Source organism: Ovis canadensis, chromosome 22, assembly GCF_042477335.2.
Source record: "Ovis canadensis isolate MfBH-ARS-UI-01 breed Bighorn chromosome 22, ARS-UI_OviCan_v2, whole genome shotgun sequence".
In the NCBI taxonomy this organism is placed as follows: domain Eukaryota; kingdom Metazoa; phylum Chordata; class Mammalia; order Artiodactyla; family Bovidae; genus Ovis; species Ovis canadensis.
The window spans coordinates 22,209,771-22,232,628 of record NC_091266.1 but is presented as its reverse complement, the minus strand read 5'-3'; the positions used below and the strand labels follow the sequence as shown (position 1 = coordinate 22,232,628).

Below are 22,858 nucleotides of genomic sequence, written 5' to 3'. Positions count from 1 at the left end.
GGCTGCTGAAACTTGAATTTCTAAACAATTTATTTGAATGGAAAATACATGAACTTGGGAATGCATTTCCAAGGTATTTTATCAAATGAGTTTAGCGTACTGTACACTGCCCTGTACCTTGCACTTTTATTTAATGTGCCTTGCAGATTTTCCTGTGTAATTCATAGAGAGGTGTCTTATTCCTTTCAACAGTTGCCTTAAGAGTGTAGCCTATTGGAAAAGCTATACCTTAGAGTCATTATTGAGAGACATTGAAATTGTCTCCAGTGTTTTTGTTATGACAAATGTTGTGCCATCAGTATAGATTTTTTCTGTGCGTTTTCCTGTGCTGATATATTTGTAGGATAAGACAATGACTCATTTTTGAAGGAAAATTCAAATTTAAAAAGCATGCTTGCTGTAGCTACTCATAAGGTATGGTGTGGGCAAAATGACAAGATGTCTGCTTATCAAGGATCTAGTGATGATTAAACTCTTGCTAAACTGCATAAAGAGAGGAAGAGAGAAGAGGTGTATCTTATCAGTTTCTCAGTAAATGGTAATCTGTGACATTCAGTTAAAGGTAGCCTTGTTCTATTGCTTTGATTTTGAAATAATTATTAAATAAAAGTGCAAACAAGTCATTTCCCTATCCTCTTTTCTTATTTTGCTAGGAGAATTCAATAGTACAAATTTTGCTCTACTTGAAATCTATTGATAGGAATGAACATGGGAATATATTGTTTAAAAGAAAAATACAGACATGCAGGCTAAATATTGTTATTCATATTTGGCAGCAGATCAAAATGCTTTATGGACTCTTCCCATGGTAAATCAAATTGTACTAATTCAATCCTGGCATTAGAAACAAAATTATAGAATTAGAAACTGTGTCAGTTTCAGGATTTCTAATTGCATAGTCCTACTAGTACTCATTGCCACTTATGGAAATATCAGCTAAAATCATTAAAATTTCCTTCACTTCAAACCTGACTGTTGTACTTAACTTGATCATGTTACTAGCTTTTGGACTTCAAGGAGATCCAGCCAGTCCATTCTAAAGATCAGCCCTGGGTATTCTCTGGAAGGAATGATGCTAAAGCTGAAACTCCAGGACTTTGGCCACTTCATGCGAAGAGTTGACTCATTGGAAAAGATTCTGATGCTGGGAGGGATTGGGGGCAGGAGGAAAAGGGGACGACAGAGGATGAGATGGCTGGATGGCATCACTGACTCGATGGATGTGAGTTTGAGCGAACTCCAGGAGATGGTGATGGACAGGGAGGCCTGGCGTGCTGCGATTCATGGGGTTGCAAAGAGTCAGACACGACTGAGTGAGTGAACTGAATGAAAAATGGACATTGCTACCATTAGGTTTATTAAATATGTTCCACTGAGTTTTATATTACAATCTTCATACTTTCTAAAATACGACTGAGTACAGTATACAGTGTGAAAAAAAGTAGCTACTCTGAAGAAAGTACGGAAAAAAGGCCATGGCACCCCGCTCCAGTACTCTTGCCTGGAAAATCCCATGGACGGAGGAGCCTGAAAGGCTGCAGTCCATGGGGTCACTGAGGGTCAGACACGACTGAGCGACTTCACTTTCACTTTTCACATTTATGTATTGGAGAAGGAAATGGCAACCCACTCCAGTATTCTTGCCTGGAGAATCCCAGGGGCGGGGGCCCTGTGGGCTGACGTCTATGGGGTCGCATAGAGTCGGCCACAACTGAAGTGACTTAGCAGTAGCAGCAGGGAAAACCACTAGGTCATTAAGGTATGACTATATCAAATCCCTTACCATTTATACAGTGGAAGTGAAAATTAAATTCAAGAGATCAGATCTGGTAGATAGAGTGCCTGAAGAACTATGGATGGAGGTTTGTAACACTGTACAGGAGGTGGTGACCAAAACCATCCCCAAGAAAAAGAAACGCAACAAGGCAAAATGGTTGTTTGAGGAGGCCTTACAAACAGCTGAGAAAAGAGAAGTGAAAGGCAAAGGAGAAAGGAAAAGAAAATACCTATATGAATGCAGGGTTCCAAAGAATAGCAAGGAGAGATAAGAAAGTCTTCTTCAGTGAACAATGCAAAGGAATACAAGAAAATATAGAATGAGAAAAACGAGAGATCTCTTCAAGAAAATTAAAAACACCAAGGGAATGTTTCAAGTCAAGATGAACACAATAAAGGAGAGACCTAAAGGTATGGACCCAATAGAAGCAGAAGAAATTAAGAACAGGTGGCAAGAATACACAAAAGAACTATACAAAAAAGGTCTTAATGACCCAGATAACCACGATGGTGTAATCACTTACCTAAAGCCAGACATCATGGACTGTGAAGTCAAGTGGGACTTAGGAAGCATTACTATGAACAAAGCTAGTGGAGGTGATGGAATTCAGCTGAGCTATTTCAAATCCTAAAAGATGATGCTGTGAAAGTGCTGCACTCAATATGCCAGTAAATTTGGAAAACTCAGCAGTGGCCATAGGAATGGAAAAGTTCAGTTTTCATTCCAATCCCAAAGAAGGGCAACGCCAAAGAATATTCAAACAATTGCACAATTGTGCTCACCTCACATGCTAGCAAGGTAATGCTCAAAATCCTTCAAGCTAGGCTTCAAAAGTATGTGCACCAAGAACTTCCAGATGCACAAGCTGGATTCAGAAAAGACAGTGAAATCAGAGATCAAATTGGCAACACCCACTGGATTATAGAGAAAGCAATACAATTTCAGAAAAACATCTACTTCTGTTTCATTGACTATGCCAAAGTCCTTGACTGTGTGGATCACAATAAACTGTGGAAAATTCTTCAAGAGATGGGAATACCAGACCACCTGACCTGCCTCCTGAGAAAACCGTATGCAGGTCAGGAAGCAACAGTGAGAAACGGACTGGTTCCAAATCGGGAAAGGAGTACGTCAAGGCTGTATACTGGCACCCTACTTATTTAACGTATACACCAATACATCATGCAAAATGCTGGGCTGGATGAAGCACAAGCTGGAATCAAGATTTCTGGGAGAAACATCAATAACCTCAGATATGCAGATGACACCATCCTAAGGCAGAAAAGGAAGAGGAACTAAAGAGCCTGTTGATGAAGGTGAATGAGGAGAGTGAAAAAGCTGGCTTAAAATTCAACGCTCATAAAATGAGGATCATGGCATCTGGTCCCATCACTTCATGGCAAATAGATGGGGAAATAATGTAAACAGTGACAGACTTTATTTTCTTGGACTCCCAAATCACTGCAGATGGTGACTGCAGCCATAAAATTAAAAGATGCCTGTTCCTTGGAAGAAAAGCTATGACAAACCTAGACAGTGTATTAAAACACAGACATTACTTTGTCAACAAAGGTCCATATAGTCAAAGCTATGGTTTTTCCAGTGGTCATGTATGGACCAAAAATAAGGCTGAGCATTGACGAATTGATGCTTTCAAACTGTGGTGTTGGAGAAGACTCTTGAGAGTCCCTTGGACTGCAAGGAGATCAAATCAGTCAATCCTAAAGGAAATCAACCCTGAATATTCATTGGAAAGACTGATGTTGAAGTTCCAATACTTTAGCCACCTGATGCAAAGAGCTGACTCACTGGTAAGGACCGTGGTGCTGGGAAAGATTGAGGGCAGGACGATACGGGGGTGACAAAGGATGGATGGATGATATCATTGACTCAATGGACATGAGTTTGGGCAAACTCCGGGAGACAGTGAAGGACAGGGAAGCCTGGCATGCTGCAGGCCATGGGGTCACTGAACAACAACAGTACAAAAATATAAAAGAAATACGTTATTTATCTCCACACCGAGAAAACAGAAAATTAAGAATCTCCATAATTTGGGCACCTGCTGTTTGTTGTTTAGTTGCTTAGTCATGTCTGACTTATTTGTGACCCAAATGGACTGTAATCCACCAGGCTCCTATGTCCCTGGGATTTCCTAGCCAGGAATACTAGAGTGGGTTGCCATCTCTTTCTCCAGGGTATCATTCTCATCCAGTAACTGAACCCATGTCTCCTGTACTGGCAGGTGGAGTCGTTACCACTGAGACATCAGGGAAGCTCTTGGGCATCTGATGTTTGTACAAGTGCTCATATATATGTGGGACTTTATATGTTTGTCATAATATTAATGGCTTAGACAGAAACAGATCAGTAACCAGAGATTACAATCTGGGTAATGCTAGAGAATTTTAATTCAATGTTAACCTATATTGAGCATTTGGTGCTCAATAGGTACTATACCAACATTTGAAACAACGTACACGGTACACTAACTTCAAGGAGCTCACCATTTAGCAAGAGAGATTATAAACAACTATTAGTGCTGGGGGTTGGTTTAATATAGTGGTTTGAGATGCGCTGCTTGAACTTAGGCAGATTTGATTTGCAATCATGGCTCCTTGTGTTTCCAACAATGATGTTGGGCAAAGGATAAAACCTCATTAATAATAATGGAGTGAATGCCACCTTTATAGAGAGTTGATGTGAGAATAACACATGCATTATAATACTACTTAACATTATGTATAGCTTATAGTGAGCACTCAATTTTAGGTCTTCACTTGAAAGAACAAATTGACAAGATATTGCATCATGTGTACAAATACCTAACAGATTAAAAGTGATTTAACTGGTCTACGGGTACTCAGTAAAAGCTTCAAGAAAGCAGTGATATTTGATCTACCTTCTTTTCAACATCCTTTTATTTCAAGGGCGAGAAATGGTTTAAACTGGTAGAAAGTATGGATGGATTGGAATGCTACCTCTTATGAAAAGTCAGTTGTGGAAACTATTCTGCAGACTGGCTATGATTTCTGCTCTACTTTAACTGTACATGCTAAGGATTGACACAGTGGCTTCTATTCTGTCCCCAGTGCAAGTCACCCTTCAGTTTCAGCTCTGCTCAGCCTCTCAGAGACCATCCCAAATTCCTCAGCACGTGTTTGGTTCAGCTCAGCTTTGTTCAGTGGTTAACCTCTGGTGCACTTGGCTAGCCTGGTTACCCAGAATCCTACAGTAGAAACACTGCTGACTATGTGCAGTCCACTTTTAATGGGAAGGAACTTCAGTAGTTCTACAAGGACCGTGTAGGAATAGGCATCATGTATCATATCTACTACATAGAGTTTTTGGAATGTATTTATTTTAATTGAAGGATAATTTCTTTACAATATTGTGGTGGGTTTTGCCATACATCAACACGAATCAGCTGCGGGTGCACGTGTCCCTCGATCCTGAAACACCCGCCCACCTCCCTCCCCACCCCATCCCTCTGGGTGTCCCAGAGCATGGACTTTGAGTGCACTGCTTCATGCATTGAATTTGCACTGGTCATCTATTTTACATATATTTCTGAAGAATGAGAAGAAGCTCACCAAAACACAGGGTATTGGAGGCAGAGGAAGCAGTCTGAGCCAGACAACAAAGGGATAAAACTGCATACTGCGTTTTTCTAAAAAGCGCAATAATCCAGTGGCTAGAACATGAATATACCTGGGAGAAGCAGGATTTTGCTCTGATTTTTTTTTTCCTGTAATTTGTTACCCAGGAAAGAAAAAAGGTTAAAACTCTTCATTTTTGGCAACAGTTACCACATTAGGTAAAAGTGGAGTTGAAGACAATACATTTGAGACATATCTTGTCTCAAAAGATTAACTAAACTGTCTGTCTTGGTGATTATTTTGCCAAAACAAAGTTACAAAATAGGGATACTATTAATTCATTTCCAGAATGAGTTGTTATATTAGATAGACTTGAAGTTCAGGAAATTATATTTGAGACAATTCTGTTTTTGACTCAAGTACTTAATATGTGTGTCTGCTTGTCGCTCAGTCATGTCTGACTCTTTGTGACCCCATGGATTGTACCCATAAGGCTTCTCCATCCATGAGAATTCTCCAGGCAAGAATACTGGAATGAGTTGCCATGCCCTCCTCCAGAGGGTCTTCCCCATCCAGGCATTGAACCTGGACCTCCTATATAGCTTTCACAAATCATGTTTGTTTGTTTGTTTCCAAGTTTGAAATTAAAATCATGACAATTTTAGAAATGTAAAATTAATTTGAAGGCCAATGATAATCAACCCCCTAAAATTATAAGGTAATAAATTCTAATAGAAAAGTCAAATTGTAGCAGACATGAAGCATGTCTGAACATAGTAATTGCATATTACATTTCACAAAATTACAAACTAACTTTATCCTGATAAGAGAAATTTCCTTTTTTAGAAAAGTGATATTTTTGCAACATTTCAAATATCTGTGAGATTCTGAAGTTCGAATTAAAAGGGGATGGGTAGTACTTAGTCTCAGCACAGGGGCAAAAAACGGGACATTCTCATACATCATTAGTAGGAACTGCAGTCAGCATTAACTTCCTGAAAGGCAATTTGGCAAGTGTTTTTAAAATAAATTATTTTAGTTTAGAGCAATTTTAAGAAAAGAATCATGAATGTATACAGTCTAACTGCAGTGATATCATAGCACAAATTAAAAATGAATTGTATCCAATGGAAGAAATGTTACACAAATTATGATATGTCCTGAAAATTACCTGCAATCAAATTTATCTGGATAAATGTTCATAATTCTACATGTAAGATTTTAAAAAATCATATTACAGAACAAATATATTGAGTTGGCCCAAAGTTTGTTCATTCATGCTATCTTATGGAAAAACTTGAATGAACCTTTGGGCCAACCCAATATTTTATCACTTACCCATAGCAACATCAAATATGTTCATCTAGACAACCATATCTGGAAGATATGATTATGAGAACTATTGATATTTAATATTACTTTTCATTTCAGGCAAGAGATTATTAGCAGAAAATCTAAACTAAAACTTGGTTTCTTATAAACTTATAGGATTAAGCTGCTGCTAAGTCACTTCAGTCGTGTTGTGTCCGACTCTGCGCGACCCCATAGATGGCAGCCCACCAGGCTCTCCCGTCGCTGGGATTCTCCAAGCAATAACACTGGAGTGGGTTGCCGTTTCCTTCTCCAATGCATAAAAATGAAAGTGAAGTTGCTCAGTTGTGCCCGACTCTCAGTGACCCCATGGACCGCAGCCCACCAGGCTCCTCCATCCATGGGATTTTCCAAGCAAAAGTACTGGAGTGGGGTGCCATTGCCTTCGTCTATAGGATTATGAGAACTATTGATATTTAATCTTACTTTTCATTTCAGGCAAGAGGTTACTATTAGCAGAAAATCTAAACTAAAACTTGGATTCTTATAAACTTTTGGATATATTAGGCAGATATCTTGATACACTTCATTCTAGTTAGGAATGTTACTGGCAGTGCAGAGTTTCTCCTCCCTGAATTGCCCAGAAAGTACAGAAAAAAATACCCTCCAAATACTGACAAAATTATTTTTCATACAAGGAGTACTAACTGGGAGACCCTTATCTGGTACAGAGAAGACCCTCAGCAAGTATTTGCAGAATGAAGATCAATGAATAAGGGGAACAGAGGAGTTTTTGTACAAATTGCAGTAAAATTACAAAACATACTAACACTCTTAAAAGCAGGGGTCTCCAAATTTTTGACACCAGGACCCAGTTTCATGGCAGACAATTTTTCCACTGTCAGGGGTGGGAGATGGTTTTGGGATTATTCAAGCACATTACATATATTATGCAACTATTTTCTACTATTATTACTTCAGTTCTACCTCAGATCATCAGCCATTAGACCCTGGAGACTGAGGACCCCTGCTTTATGAACGAAAAGGACAGGGGACTAGACAAAAGGAATAAAAGAGCAGTTCCATCTTAACAGCACTGTTTCCTGTGAGCTTCCAATTTAACTCGGATGACCATTACATTTACTATTGTGGGCAGGAATCCCTTAGAAGAACTGGAGTAGCCATCATGGTCAACAAAAGAGTCCGAAATGCAGTACTTGGATGCAATCTCAAAAACGACAGAATGATCTCTGTTCGATTCCAAGGTAAATCATTCAATATTACAGTAATCCAAGTCTATGCCCCAACCAGTAATGCTGAAGAAGCTGAAGTTGAACGGTTCTGTGAAGACCTACAAGGCCTCTTAGAACTAACACCCAAAAAAGATGTCCTTTTCATTATAGGGGACTGGAATGCAAAAGTAGAAAGTCAAGAAACACCTGGAGTAACAGGCAAATATGGCCTTGGAATACAGAATGAAGCAGGGCAAAAGCTAATAGAGTTTTGCCAAGAGAACGCACTGGTCATAGCAAACACTCTCTTCCAACAACACAAGAGGAGACTCTACACATGGACATCACCAGATGGTCAACACCAAAATCAGATTGATTATATTCTTTTCAGGCAAAGATGGAGAAGCTCTAGACAGTCAACAAAAACAAGACCAGAAGCTGACTGTGGCTCAGATCATGAGCTCCTTATTGCCAAATTCAGACTTAAATTGAAAAAAGTAGGGAAAACCGCTGAACTATTCAGGTATGACCTAAATCAAATCCCTTATGATTATACACTGGAAGTGAGAAATAGATTTAAGGGACTAGATCTGATAGAGTGCCTGATGAACTAAGGATGGAGGTTCGTGATGTTATACAGGAGACAGGGATCAAGACCATCCCCATGGAAAAGAAATGCAAAAAAGAAAAATGGCTGTCTGGGGAGGACTTACAAATAGCTGTGAAAAGAAGAGAAGCAGAAAACAAAGGAGAAAAGGAAAGATATAAGGATCTGAATGCAGAGTTCCAAAGAATAGCAAGGAGAGATAAGAAAGCCTTCCTCAGTGATCACTGCAAAGAAATAGAGGAAAACAACAGAATGGGAAAGACTAGCGATCTCTTCAAGAAAATCAGAGATACCAAGGGAACATTTCATGCAAAGATGGGCTCGATAAAGGACAGAAATGGTCTGAACCTAACAGAAGCAGAAGATGTTAAGAAGAGGTGGCAAGAATACACAGAAGAACTGTACAAAAAAGATCTTCACGACCAAGATAATCATGATGGTGTGATCACTCTCCTAGAACCAGACATTCGGGAATGAGAAGTCAAGTCGGCCTTAGAAAGAAAGCATCATACAAACAAAGCTAGTGGAGGTGATGGCATTCCAGTTGAGCTCTTTCAAATCCTGAAAGATGATGCTTTGAAAGTGTTGCACTCAATATGCCAGCAAATTTGGAAAACTCAGCAGTGGCCACAAGACTGGCAAAGGTCAGTTTTCATTCCAGTCCTAAAGAAAGGCAATGCCAAAGAATGCTCAAACTACCGCACAATTGCACTCATCTCACACACTAGTAAAGTAATGCTCAACATTCTCCAAGCCAGGCTTCAGCAATACGTGAACTGTGAACTTCCTGATGGTCAAGCTGGTTTTAGAAAAGGCAGAGGAAACAGAGATCAAATCGCCAACATCTGCTGGATCATGGAAAAAGTGAGTATTCCAGAAAAACATCTATTTCTGCTTTATTGGCTATGCCAAAGTCTTTGACTGTGTGGATCACTATAAACTGTGGAGAATTCTGAAAGAGATGGGAATACCAGACCACCTCATCTGGCTCTTGAGAAACTTATATGCAGGTCAGGAGGCAACAGTTAGAACTGGACATGGAACAACAGACTGGTTCCAAATAGGAAAAGGAGTACGTCAAGGCTGTATTGCCACCCTGCTTATTTAACTTCTATGCAGAGTACATCATGAGAAACACTGGGCTGGAAGAAGCCCAAGCTGGAATCAAGATTGCCAGAAGAAATATCAATAACCTCAGATATGCAGATTACAGCACCGTTATGGCAGAAAGTGAGGAGAAACTAAAAAGCCTCTTGATGAAAGTGAAAGAGGAGAGTGAAAAAGTTGGCTTAAAGCTCAACATTCAGAAAACTAAGATCATGGCATTTGGTCCCATCACTTCATGGGAAATAGATGGGGAAACAGTGGAAACAGTGTCAGACTTTATTTTGGGGGGCTCCAAAATCACTGCAGATGGTGACTGTAGCCATGAAATTAAAAGACGCTTACTCCTTGGAAGGAAAGTTATGACCAACCTAGATAGCATATTGAAAAGCAGAGATGTTACTTTGCCAACAAAGGTCCGTCTAGTCAAGGCTATGGTTTTTCCAGTGGTCACATATGGATGTGAGAGTTGGACTATGAAGAAAGCTGAGCACCGAAGAATTGATGCTTTTGAACTGTGGTGTTGGAGAAGACTCTTGAGAGTCCCTTGGACTGCAAGGAAATCCAACTAGTCCATCCTAAAGGAGATCAGGCCTGGGTGTCCTTTGGAAGGAATGGTGCTATAGCTGAAACTCCAGTTCTTTGGCCACCTCATGCGAAGAGTTGACTCATTGGAAAAGACTCTGATGCTGGGAGCGATTGAGGGCAGGAGGAAAAGGGGACGACAGAGGATGAGATGGCTGGATGGCATCACTGACTTGATGGACTGGAGTTTGAGTGAACTCCGGGAGATGGTGATGGACAGGGAGGCCTGGTGTGCTGCAGTTCATGGGGTCCCATAAAGTCAGACACGACTGAGTGACTGAACTGAACGGAAACATTGTGATAGACTGTTTGACATGATACATAAATCATACAAATACATAAACTACCATAGCAGGACATGGTCTTCAGTTTTGACATGTTTTTTGGTGAGAAAAATCTCACCTTCCTGACAATATAGTTAGCCTTCTCAGGCTGGTTTTTAATCTCACAGGCAAGGGCGCTGGATTTTATAACTAACCTAAACAGAAAGCTAGAGACAAGGAAGATGGGAATTCTTTATTCAGTGATCTCTACACATTTCACTGTTTTCTCACCAGTCTTAATCATATTTATGATCAAGTAGGACTAAGTACTATGTTTGACACTCAGGAGTCATATTGCAGAATATGTTTAAAAGAAACAAAAAAGCCAAAACTTCCACTTTTCTACACATGGGCCACTGCCTGGCAAAATTCAGAAACTATCCAATGTTTTCTGATAGTAACACTTCATTCAGCAACTTTCTCCTCACTGCTCTTCACACCATCATCCCTCTCCCTTTAAGAAACACTATTCCTATTTATAGTTTCATTCATCCCTTCTCATCTACTCCCTTACTCTTTCCCATAAGACTGTCAATGTCTTCATTTTTTTTTCCATTCTGTATTAATACTAAACTTTTTTGTGGCTGCATGCTCTCAGGTGCGTCCTTTCAGACCCTGTGGCTGAAACTGTTATCTATTTACCAAACTAGTTTCCCTTTCCTCCTAAACGTGTTTCCCAGCCTTCGTCGCAGTCACGTGACCGAACTTGGCCAAGGGGATATTTGCTTAGAGACACCTCACTAGCTTTTCCTCCATCTGTGAATCTCCAGGGAGACAATTACAGCCCTGCAATTTAGTGAAAGAGCCAACCACTCTCAGCCTGCATTTCTAAATAGCAGCAGAAACAGATTCTCCTGTCCCCATTCTCCATTTATATGAACAAGAAATACACTTTAACTGTGACATGCCACTGAGATTTAGGACTTTCGTTTTACTTTAACCAATACACGGATTTACGTTTCTCCTTCCCTTTCTTCTCCAAAACTCTACCACCCTGCCACTGATAACAATAAGGGCATGAAAATGTGGGGTGCAAATGAATTCATATTGTTACTATTCATATGAAAATATGAAAGCAGGCACCAATGTGCTGATCAGTAATAGGAATTCAATTAATTACTTTTTCATAACTGGGGCCTGTATAAATAAAACCTCCTCCCAACTAAGGAATATAAGTGGCAGGAAATGATCATAGTAATTTTTGAGAGCATCTTTCAGGTACCAAAGATGATATATATGTATTTGCTTCATTCTCACAGGACCTCTATGAGGGAGGTAGGTTTATTACTCCTATTTTAAAGATGAGGAGACAGAAACTAAGAAAACTTATGGCATTTACCTGAGATTGTGTAGCTATTAAGTGACAGCCAGAATTTGAAAACAGAGTCTGCTCCAAATTCTAGGTTCTTAACACTATGAGTATGGATGGGTATTCAAGCATCTGAAGTTTTTGCATCCCTTAAGTTACTTAATGTAACTCTCTGTGTGCTCAGTTGCTTCCAACTCTTTGTGACCCCACAGGCTGCAGCCCACCAGGGTCCTCTCTCCATGAAATTTTCCAGCAAGAATACTAGAGTAGGTTGCCATTTCCTCTTCCATGAGATCTTCCCAATGCAAAGATCAAACCTGCATCTCTTATCTGGGAAGCCCAAGTTACTTAACAGTATACTTAAAATAGGCTAAAGATTTATCTGGTGACTTGGAAAATGCAGCATGTCAAGTTTCTGAATTGAAAAACTTGGAATTCTATATAAAGATATATTTGAAATGTAACACCCTATATGGTCTTTGTGTGTTTAGAAGAAAAAAGAAGTCAAAGATTAAATTAATAAAATTGTTAAACTGTTTTAAATTTAAAAATTATCTTTCATTAGATAAAAAGTTTAATAAATTAATTCCCAGAAAAGTTGAAAGTCACTATTATATTTTTATGCTATTTCTCCCATCTAGAAGAATGCTTTCTACACAGTAATATAACTACATTATGCCAAAATACTTGCATTTAAGTCCACTTATCAAGTCACCTATACACTATGTGTACAATTTCACAAATGTTCTTGCATTCTGGACTTTTCCTTTAAGTCCACCCTTCAAATTATACCTTGTGTAGTGACAGCGAATGATAACCATAGATGTAGTTATTAACAAATGAGGGCTGACTGGTTTCAACTTCCAGAAGAAAAATAACCTGGCATAATTATATAATGGACTGAAGAGCTAAAAATTGCTGATACACACATACACACCTAAGTTCAGTGTTTAACAGACTGTTTTTCTTAGAGCCCAAAATTGATGAACTCACAGCTTTGAGGTAGAACTTGGAGCCAAGGTTGAAGTTTTACAGTTTTAGATCTTAGGACAGTGCCTGGCAGAAGCATGAGAGTGATGAGTGGTTGTTGTTCTACAACCATGCATCAACTTCACTGTGGGAGTTTCCAGTGTATCCTTGGATGAAAACCATTTCAGCTGACATGTTAATTCAAGACTCTGTAACTACATCACAATGTGATGTGTCTCCTGTTATCAGCAATGGATTTTCTCTGCCAGTTTAGGTTCAATTAGAAGTTAAGGTACTGAATTTTACTCCTATATATGCTCTTGATTACATTTCAAAAGGGACGATAATTTTATAACTTTCTTAGGTAAGTGGTTTCTAAACTCAGCTCACCATCTGAAACACATGATAACTCTGGGCCCCTTATAAGAGCTACTGTGTTAAAATCTCTTGGGATTAGGCTACACACTTTTAAGCTTTGCCATTGATTGGTATTGTACATCTAATTTTAGAACCCACTGCTATGCGTCCTTTAATTAAAATGCTTTACTTTCAACACAATAGCCATCTGTGTAAAAGGGTTCTGCGTAAAGAAGGAGCTCACGGTTGAGCACTCATATACCAGTACTTGAACTTGGGGTGTCTCACTGCATATGATTCATTAGAAAACCCTAGCACGTGTAAATGCACATGTTCCCTGTAATCAACAAGGCAATGAGACAAGGAGGTGTTTAGAGATAAACTGGTATCACTCATGTCACAGAGCTGGGAAGTGGCTGAGTGATGACTGAGAATTCTATGCTTTTGGTCCCAAACTCACTTAATGCCAATGGTGACAAAAATGGTAACTCCAGGTGCTAATTTTTTATGTTTGCAGACACTTCTTTGAGAAAACTCATTTCTATTCAATTTCAAATTTGGATGAAACAAACAAAAATGAAAAGCCCTCACTGGAGTCACCCCCCATTTTCTCCTAATACCAATTTTGTCTCATGAAGTCCCAGATTCCTTTTATTTGGAAAGTGAAAATGAAGTCGCTGATTTGTGTCCGACTCTTTGCGACCCGTGGACTGTAGCCCGCTAAGCTCCTCCATCCATGGGATTCTCCAGGCAAGAATACTGGAGTGGGTTGCCATTTCCTTCTCCAGGGGACCTTCCCAACCCAGGGAATCAAACCTCCCACATTGCAGGCAGATGCTTTAACCTCTGCACCACCAGGGAAGCCCCTTTCTTTAACTCACCACACTTACTACAGGTCAAGTCAGATATTTCATGCTCTATCATAAGTTATTTTTCATAGTTCTTATTCCAATACTAACAAGTTGTTTTTATATTTATTAAAGTGAATTTCCTCCTCATTAAACTATAGACTTCATGAGTACAAGGATCTTGCCCATCATTCTACCCACAGCACCCAGTTCTGGGTTTCACCTATAGTATTTAAGGATAAGTTCAGTTCAGTTACTCAGTCAAATCTAACTCGCTGAGACTGCATGGACTGCATCACGCCAGGCTTCCCTGTCCGTCCCCAACTCCTGGAGCTTGCTCAAACTCATGTCCATGGAGTCGGTGATGCCATCCAACCATCGCATCCTCTGACATCCCCTTCTCCTCCTGCCTTCAATCTTACCCAGCATCAGGGTCTTTACAAATGGGTCAGTTCTTTACATCAGGTGGCCAAAAGATCAGTGTTTTAGCTTTAGCATCAGTCCTTCCAATGAGTGTTCAGGACTGATTTCCCTTATGATTGACTGTTTGAACTCCTTGCAGTCCAAGGGACTCTCAAGAGTCTTCTCCAAACCACAGTTCAAAAGCAACAATTCTTTGGTGTTCAACTTTCTTTATAATCCAACTCTCACATCCATACTTGACTGCTGGAAAAACCATAGCTTTGACTAGATGGGCTTTGTTGGCAAAGTAATGTCTCTGATTTTTAACATGCCCTCTAAGTTGGTCATAGCTTTTCTTCCAAGGAGCAAGAGTCTTTTAATTTCTTGGCTACAGTCACCATCTGCAGTGATTTTGGAGCCCAACAAAATAAAATCTCTTACAGTTCCCATTGTTTCCCCATCTATTTGCCATGAATGATGGGACAAGGTGCCATGATCTTAGTTTTCTGAATGTTGAGTTTTAAGCCAACTTTTTCATTCTCCTCTTTCACTTTCATCAAGAGCCTCTTTAGTTCCTCTTCCTACTCAGCCTTAAGGGTGGTGTCATCTGAATATCTGAGATTATTGATATTTCTTCTGGCAATCTTGATTCCAGCTTGTGCTTCATCCAGCCCAGATTATGCATGATGTACTCTGCACATAAGTTAAATAAACAGTGTGACAATATACAGCCCTGATGTACTCATTTCCTGATTTGAAACCAGTCTGTTGTTCCATTTCCGGTTCTAACTGCTGCTTCCTGACCTGCATACAGGTTTCTCAGAAGGCAGGTAAAGTGGTCTGGTATTTCCATCTCTTTCAGAATTTTCCACAGTTTGTTGTGACCCACAGTCAAAGGCTTTGGCGTAGTCAATAAAGCAAAAGATGTTTTTCTGGAACTCTGTTGCTTTTTTGATGATCTAACGGATGTCGGCAGTTTGATCTCTGGTTCCTCTGCCTTTCCTAAGACCAACTTCAACATCTGGAAGTTCATGTACTGTTGAAGCCTGGCTTGAAGAATTTTGAGCATTACTTTGCTAGCATGTGGGATGAGTGCAAATGTGTAGTATTTGAACATTCTTTGGCATTGTCTTTCTTTGGGATTGGAATGAAAACTGACCTTTTCCAGTCCTCTGGCCACTGCTGAGTTTTCCAAATTTGCTGGCATATTGAGTGCAGGACTGCAACATCATCATCTTTTAGGATTTGAAATGGCTCAACTGGAATTCCATCACCTCCACTACTTTGTTCGTGGTGACGCTTCCTAAGAACCAGTTGACTTCACATTCCAGGATGTCTGGCTTTAGGTGAGTGATCACAGCGTCGTGATTATCTTGGTCGTGAAGATCTTTTTGTACAGTTCTTCTGTGTATTCTTGCCACCTCTTCTTAACATCTTCTGCTTCTGTTAGGTCCAGACCATTTCTGTCCTTTATCGAGCCCATCTTTGCATGAAATGTTCCCTTGGTATCTCTAATTTTCTTGAAGAGATCTCTAGTCTTTCCCATTCTATTGTTTTCTTCTATTTCTTTGCATTGATCATTGAGGTAGGCTTTCATATCTCTCTTTGCTATTCTTTGGAACTCTGTATTTAAATGGGAATATCTTTCCTTTTCTCCTTTGCCTTTAGCTTCTCTTCTTTTCTCAGCTATTTGTAAGGCTTCCTCAAACAACCATTTGCCATTTTGCATTTATTTTTCTTGGGGATGGTCTTGATAACTGCCTCCCATACAAAGTCACAAATCTCCATCCATAGTTCTCAGGTACTCTATCAGATCTAATCCCTTGAATCTATCTGTCACTTCCGCTATATAACTGTAAGGGATTTGATTTTGGTCATACCTTTATAGTATAGTTTATTGTGATCCACACAGTCAAAGGCTTTGGCATAGTCAATAAAGCAGAAATAGATGTTTTTCTGGAATGCTCTTGCTTTTTCCATGATCCAGTGGATGTTGGCAATTTGATCTCTGGTTCCCCTGCCTTTTCTAAAATCAGCTTGAACATCAGGAAGTTCATGGTTCACGTATTGCTGAAGCCTGGCTTGGAGAATTTTGAGCATTACTTTACTGGCATGTGAGAAGAATGCAATTGTGCAGTAGTCTGAGCATTCTTTGGCATTGCCTTTCTTTGGGATTGGAATGAAAACTGACCTTTTCCAGTCCTGTGGCCACTGCTGAGTTTTCCAAATTTGCTGGCATATTGAGTGCAGCACTTTCACAGCATCATCTTTCAGGATTTGAAACAGCTCCACTGGAATTCTATCACCTCCACTAGCTTTGTTCGTAGTGATACTTTCTAAGGCCCACTTGACTTCACATTCCAGGATGTCTGGCTCTAGATTAGTGATCACACCATCGTGATTATCTGGGTTGTGAAGATCTTTTTTGCACAGTTCTTCTGTGTATTCTTGCCACCTCTTCCTAATATCTTCTGCTTCTGTTAGGTCCATACCATTTCTGTCCTTTATCGAGCCCATCTTTGCATGAAATGTTCCCTTAGTATCTCTAATTTTCTTGAAGAGATTTCTAGTCTTTCCCATTCTGTTCTTTTCCTCTATTTCTTTGCATTGATCACTGAAGAAGGCTTTATCTCTTCTTGCTATTCTCTGGAACTCTGCATTCAGATGCTTATATCTTTCCTTTTCTCATTTGCTTTTCACCTCTCTTCTTTTCACAGCTATTTGTAAGGCCTCCTCAGACAGCCATTTTGCTTTTTTGCATTTCTTTTCCATGGGGATGGTCTTGATCCCTGTCTCCTATACAATGTCATAAACCTTATTCCATAGTTCATCAGGCACTCTATCTATCAGATCTAGGCCCTTATTCTGAAAGAGATGGGAATACCAGATCACCTGACCTGCCTCTTGAGAAATCTGCATGCAGGTCAGGAAGCAACACTTAGAACTGGACATGGAACAACAGACTGGTTCCAAATAGGAAAGGGAGTATGTAAAGGCTGTATATTGGCACCCTGCTTATTTAACTTATATGCAGAGTACATCATGAGAAACGCTGGGCTGGAAGAATCACAAGCTGGAATCAAAATTGCCGGGAGAAATATCAATAACCTCAGATACGCAGATGACACCACCCTTATGGCAGAAAGTGAAGAGGAGCTAAAAAGCCTCTTGATGAAAGTGAAAGAGGAGAGCGAAAAAGTTGGCCTAAAGCTCAACATTCAGAAAACGAAGATCATGGCATCTGGTCCCATCACTTCATGGGAAATAGTTGGGGAAACAGTGGAAACAGTGTCAGATTTTATTTTGGGGGGCTCCAAAATCACCGCAGACAGTGATTGTAGCCATGAAATTAAAAGACGCTTCCTCCTTGGAAGAAAAGTTATGACCAACCTGGATAGCATATTGAAAAGCAGAGACATTACTTTGCCAACTAAGGTCCGTCTAGTCAAGGCTATGGTTTTTCCAGTGGTCATGTATGGGTGTGAGAGTTGGACCGTGAAGAAGGCGGAGCGCCGAAGAATTGATGCTTTTGAACTGTGGTGTTGGAGAAGACTCTTGAGAGTCCCTTGGACTGCAAGGAGGTCCAACCAGTCCATTCTGAAGGAGATCAGCCCTGGGATTTCTTTGGAAGGAATGATGCTATAGCTGAAACTCCAGTACTCTGGCCACCTCATGCAAAGAGTTGACTCATTGGAAAAGACTCTGATGCTGGGAGGGATTGGGGGCAGGAGGAGAAGGGGAGGACAGAGGATGAGATGGCTGGATGGTATCACTGAGTTGATGGATGTGAGTCTGAGTGAACTCTGGGAGTTGGTGATGGACAGGAAGGCCTGGCATGCTGTGATTCATGGGGTTGCAAAGAGTCGGACATGACTGAGCAACTGAACTGAACTGAACTTAGTGGTTAGTTAGTGGTTTCCCTACTTTCTTTAAGTCTGAATTTTACAATAAGGAGTTCATGATCTTAGCCACAGTCAGCCCTGGGTCTTGTTTTTGCTGACTGTATAGGGTTTCTCCAACTTTGGCTGCAAAGAATATCATCAATCTGATTTTGGTATTGACCATCTGGTGATGTCCATGTGTAGAATCTTCTCTTGTGTTGTTTGAAGAGGGTGTTTTCTACGGCCAGTGTGTTCTCTTGGCAAAACTCTGTTATCCTTGGCCCTGCTTTATTTTGTACTCCCAAGCCAAACTGGCTGTTACTCCAGTTCTCTATTGACATCCTACTTTTGCATTCCAGTCCCCTATAATGAAAAGGAATCCTTTTTGGGTGTTAGTTCTAAAAGGTCTTGTAGGTCTTCATAGAACTGTTCAACTTCAGCTTCTTCAGCGTTACTGGTTGGGGCATAGGCTTGGATTACTGTGGTAGTGAATGGTTTGCCTTGGAAACAAACAGAGATCATTCTGTTGTTTTTGAGATTGTGTCCAAGTACTGAATTTTGGACTCTTTTGTTAAGTATGAGGGCTACTCCATTTCTTCTAAGGGATTCTTGCCCACAGTAGTAGATACAATATTCACCTGAGTTAAATTCATCCATTCCAGTCCATTTTAGTTCACTGATAACTAAAATATTGATGTTCACTCTTGCCATCTCCTGTTTGACCACTTCCAATTTACCTTGATTCATGGACCTAGCATTGAAGGCTCCTATGCAATATTGCTCTTTACAGCACTGGACTTTACTTCCATCAGCAGTCACATACACAGCTGGTATTGTTGTTGCTTTGGCTCTGTCTCTTCATTCTTTCTGGAATTATTTTTACACTGTTGTCCAGTTGCATATTCTGCATCTACTGACCTGGGAGTTCACCTTTCAGTGTCCTATTTTTTTGCTTTTTCATATTTTTCATGAGGTTCTCAAGGCAAGAACAAGGAAGTGGCTTGCCATTCCCTTCTCTCGTGGACCACGTTTTATCAGAACTCTCCACCATGACTCTTCCATCATGGGTAGTCCTCATGGTTTCATTGAGTTAGACAAGGCTATGGTTCATGTGATCAGATTGGTTAAGCTTTCTGGATTGTGGTTTTCATTCTTTCTGCCCTCTGATGGACATGCCAAAGCCTTTGACTGTGTGGATCACAATCAAGTGTGGAAAATTCTGAAAGAGATGGGAATACCAGACCACCTGACCTGCCTCTTGAGAAACCTGTATGCAGGTCAGGAAGCAACAGTTAGAACTGGACATGGAACAAAAGACTGGTTCCAAATAGGAAAAGGACTACATCAAGGCTGTATATTGTCACCCTGCTTATTTAACTTATTTGCAGAGTACATCATGAGAAATGCTGGGCTGGATGAAGCACAAGCTGGAATCAAGATGGCTGGGAGAAATATCCATAACCTCAGATATGCAGATGATACCACCCTTAAGGCAGAAAGTGAAGAAGAACTAAAAAGCCTCTTGATGAAAGTGAAAGAGGAGAGTGAAAAAGTTGGCTGAAAGCTCAACATTCAGAAAACGAAGATCATGGCATCTGGTCCCATCACTTCATGGCAAATAAATGGGGAAACAGTGGAAACAATGGCAGACTACTATTTTGGGCTTCAACATCACTGCAGATGATGACTGCAGCCATGAAATAAAAAGATGCTAACTCCTTGGAAGAAAAGTTATGACCAATCTACAGAGCATATTAAAAATCAGAGACATTACTTTGCCAACAAAAGGTCCGTCTAGTCAAGGCTATAGTTTTTCCAGTAGTCATGTGTGGATGTGAGAGTTGGGCTATAAGGAAAGCTGAGCACTGAAGAATTGATGCTTTGGAATTGTGGTGTTGGAAAAGACTCTTGAGAGTCCCTTGGACTGCAAGGAGATCCGACCAGTCCATTCTAAAGGAAATCAGTCTTGAATATTCATTGGAAGGCCTGATGTTGAAGCTGAAACTCCAACACTTTGGCCACCTGATGGGAAGAGCTGACTCATTTGAAAAGACACTGATGCTGGCAAAGATTGAAGGTGGGAGGAAAAGGGGACAACAGAGGATGAGATGGTTGGATGGCATCATCAACTCAATGGACATGAGTAAGCTCTGGGAGTTGGTGATGGACAGGCGCCTCGCATGCTGCAGTTCATGGGTTTGCAAAGAGTCAGACATGACTGAGAAACTGTTCTGAACTGATGGATAAGGATAAGAGGCTTATGGAAGCTTATGGGAGAGACTAAGGGGAAACTGGGTCTTATTCTGATGGGCAGGGCCATACTCAGTGAATCTTTAATCCAATTTTCTGTTGATGGGCAGGGCTGTGTTCTCTCCTTGTTGTTTGACCTGAGGCCAAACTATGGTGGAGGTAATGAAGATAATGGTGACCTCCTTCACAGGTCCCCTGCAGGCACTGCTGCACTCATGCCTCCCCACAGACTTCTGGACACTCATGAGCAAGTCTGGGTCAGTCTCTTGTGGGGTCATTGCTCCTCTCTCCTCGGTTCTGATGAGCCCAAGGTTTTGTTTATGCCCTCCAAGAGTCTGTTTCCCAGTCCTGTGTAAGTTCTGGTGGCGTTATGGGGGCGTTAATGGTGCCCTTCTCCAAGAGGGCTTATGCCGTACCCTGGTCTGCTGCACCCAGAGCCCCTGCAGCATGTGACTGCTGACCTGTATATCTGCAGGAGACACTGGAACACTCAAAGACAGGTCTGGCTCAGTCTCTGTGGGGTCTGCTGGTGCACACAGGTTTTGTTTGAGCCCTCTGAACATCTCTGGTGGGTATGGGGTTTGATTCTGAATGTGAGTTTGCCCCTCCTGCCATCTTGCTGGGGCTTCTCCTTTGCCCTTGGACATGGGGTAACTTTTTTTGTTGGGACCCAACATTTTCCTGTTGGTGGTTGATCAGCAGCCAGTCGTAATTTTGAAGTTCTTGCAGGAGAAGATGAGTGCATGCCCTTCTACGCTGCCATCTTGGAGAGCATTTAATCATAAAGGCCTTGTTAAATAAATCAATAAACTTCTGTGTTCTTTCAACCCGGAACAGATATGTCTATTATTTGTAATATATGTAAGTATAAAAAGGCTCAGTAACTACATCATTTTTTTTCTATAACAGGACCATTTAAGAGCATTAAAAAAGTTTTAATTACCCAGTTACAAATGATTAGGTAATTAATAAAGTTGGGTAATAAAGCTAACTCAAATAAAATTATTAAATCATAATTATAATTTAGACAAAAATTACTTCCTGATTTACTTTATTTGTCATTGCTTTGGTACTTATTACAGACATAATCTGATCAAAAACAAAAATCAATCACAAAACATTAAAATAGGTACTAATTTTTCTGCTATAAAATAACCTCATGTGTTTTGCTTATATAATAATGATTAGATGGTTTTGAGAAGAACTTGATGGATGGCTTGACTTTTCCTGGCTTTCAAAGAAGAAATTTTACTTTCCGCTTCAATTTACATTCATTGAGATAAAGTAACCACAGAGAGTCCTCTGGCCTCACTTGTTCCTGTAGGTTGACCATAAAAAGATATTTTCATTATTATAGACTCTACCATTCAAGAGGCAGAATGGTAGATTCAACACCTGGGATGAAACTAAAGAATTTTGTGGATGCCATTAATTCACAGGTCCCCATTTTTTTTTTGTCACATGGGGTCACCTGGAAAGCTGTAAAAGTTACAGATGCCTGTGATCCTTGCCCAGAGATTATGATTGACTGGTCTGAGGTTTAACAGGTTTGGAATTTTGACAGGTGATTCTAATGGAAACAAGTTTGGGAACCACTATCACTAGTTTCTGTCGTCCTCTTCAGGCAAAGACGCAGAAGTATTGATGTTTCCACCTTAATTCTGAAATAGACTTGTAGAATGCCATGTTAACTCTGAAACAAATTTAGATCTGATTTTTTAGACCTAAGCTTGCCTCCAGGGCTTCCCTGGTGGCTCAGAGGTTAAAGCGTCTGCCTCCAATGCAGGAGACCCGGGTTCGATCCCTGGGTTGGGAAGATCCCTTGGAGAAGGAAATGGCAATCCACTCCAATATTCTTGCCTGGAGAATCCCATGGATGGAGAAGCCTAGTAGGTTACAGTGCATGGGGTCACAAAGAGTCGGACACGACTGAGCAACTTCACCTTCACCTTCAAGCTTGCCTCCATAGGATTGCAGCTAGCACTGAGAATGCTTAGAGCATTTCCTAATTTGAGAATCTTTCATAACCTGTGTGTTAAAACCTGAGACTGGGACCAATACAAGGTTTGTTTTTTAATATAAATTTATTTAATTGAAGGTTAATTACAATATTGTATTGGTTTTGCCATAGATCAACATGAATCTGCCACAGGTATACACGTGTTCCCTATCCTGAACCCCCCTCCTCCCACCCTCCCCATACCATCCCTCTGGGTCATCCCAGTGTACAGGCCCCAAGCATCCAGTATCATGCATTGAACCTGGACTGGTGATTCGTTTCATATATGATATACATGTTTCAAT

The 22,858-nt window shown here is 40.4% G+C and overlaps 1 non-coding gene across 1 annotated transcript; it reads left to right on the top strand.

Moving 5' to 3' along the window:
• Nucleotides 1-22,298: 22,298 nt before the first annotated feature.
• TRNAW-CCA (transfer RNA tryptophan (anticodon CCA)) lies at nt 22,299-22,370 on the top strand. The gene has a single exon. It is a non-coding gene; the product is annotated as a tRNA-Trp (tRNA).
• The last annotated feature ends 488 nt before the right edge of the window (nt 22,371-22,858 follow it).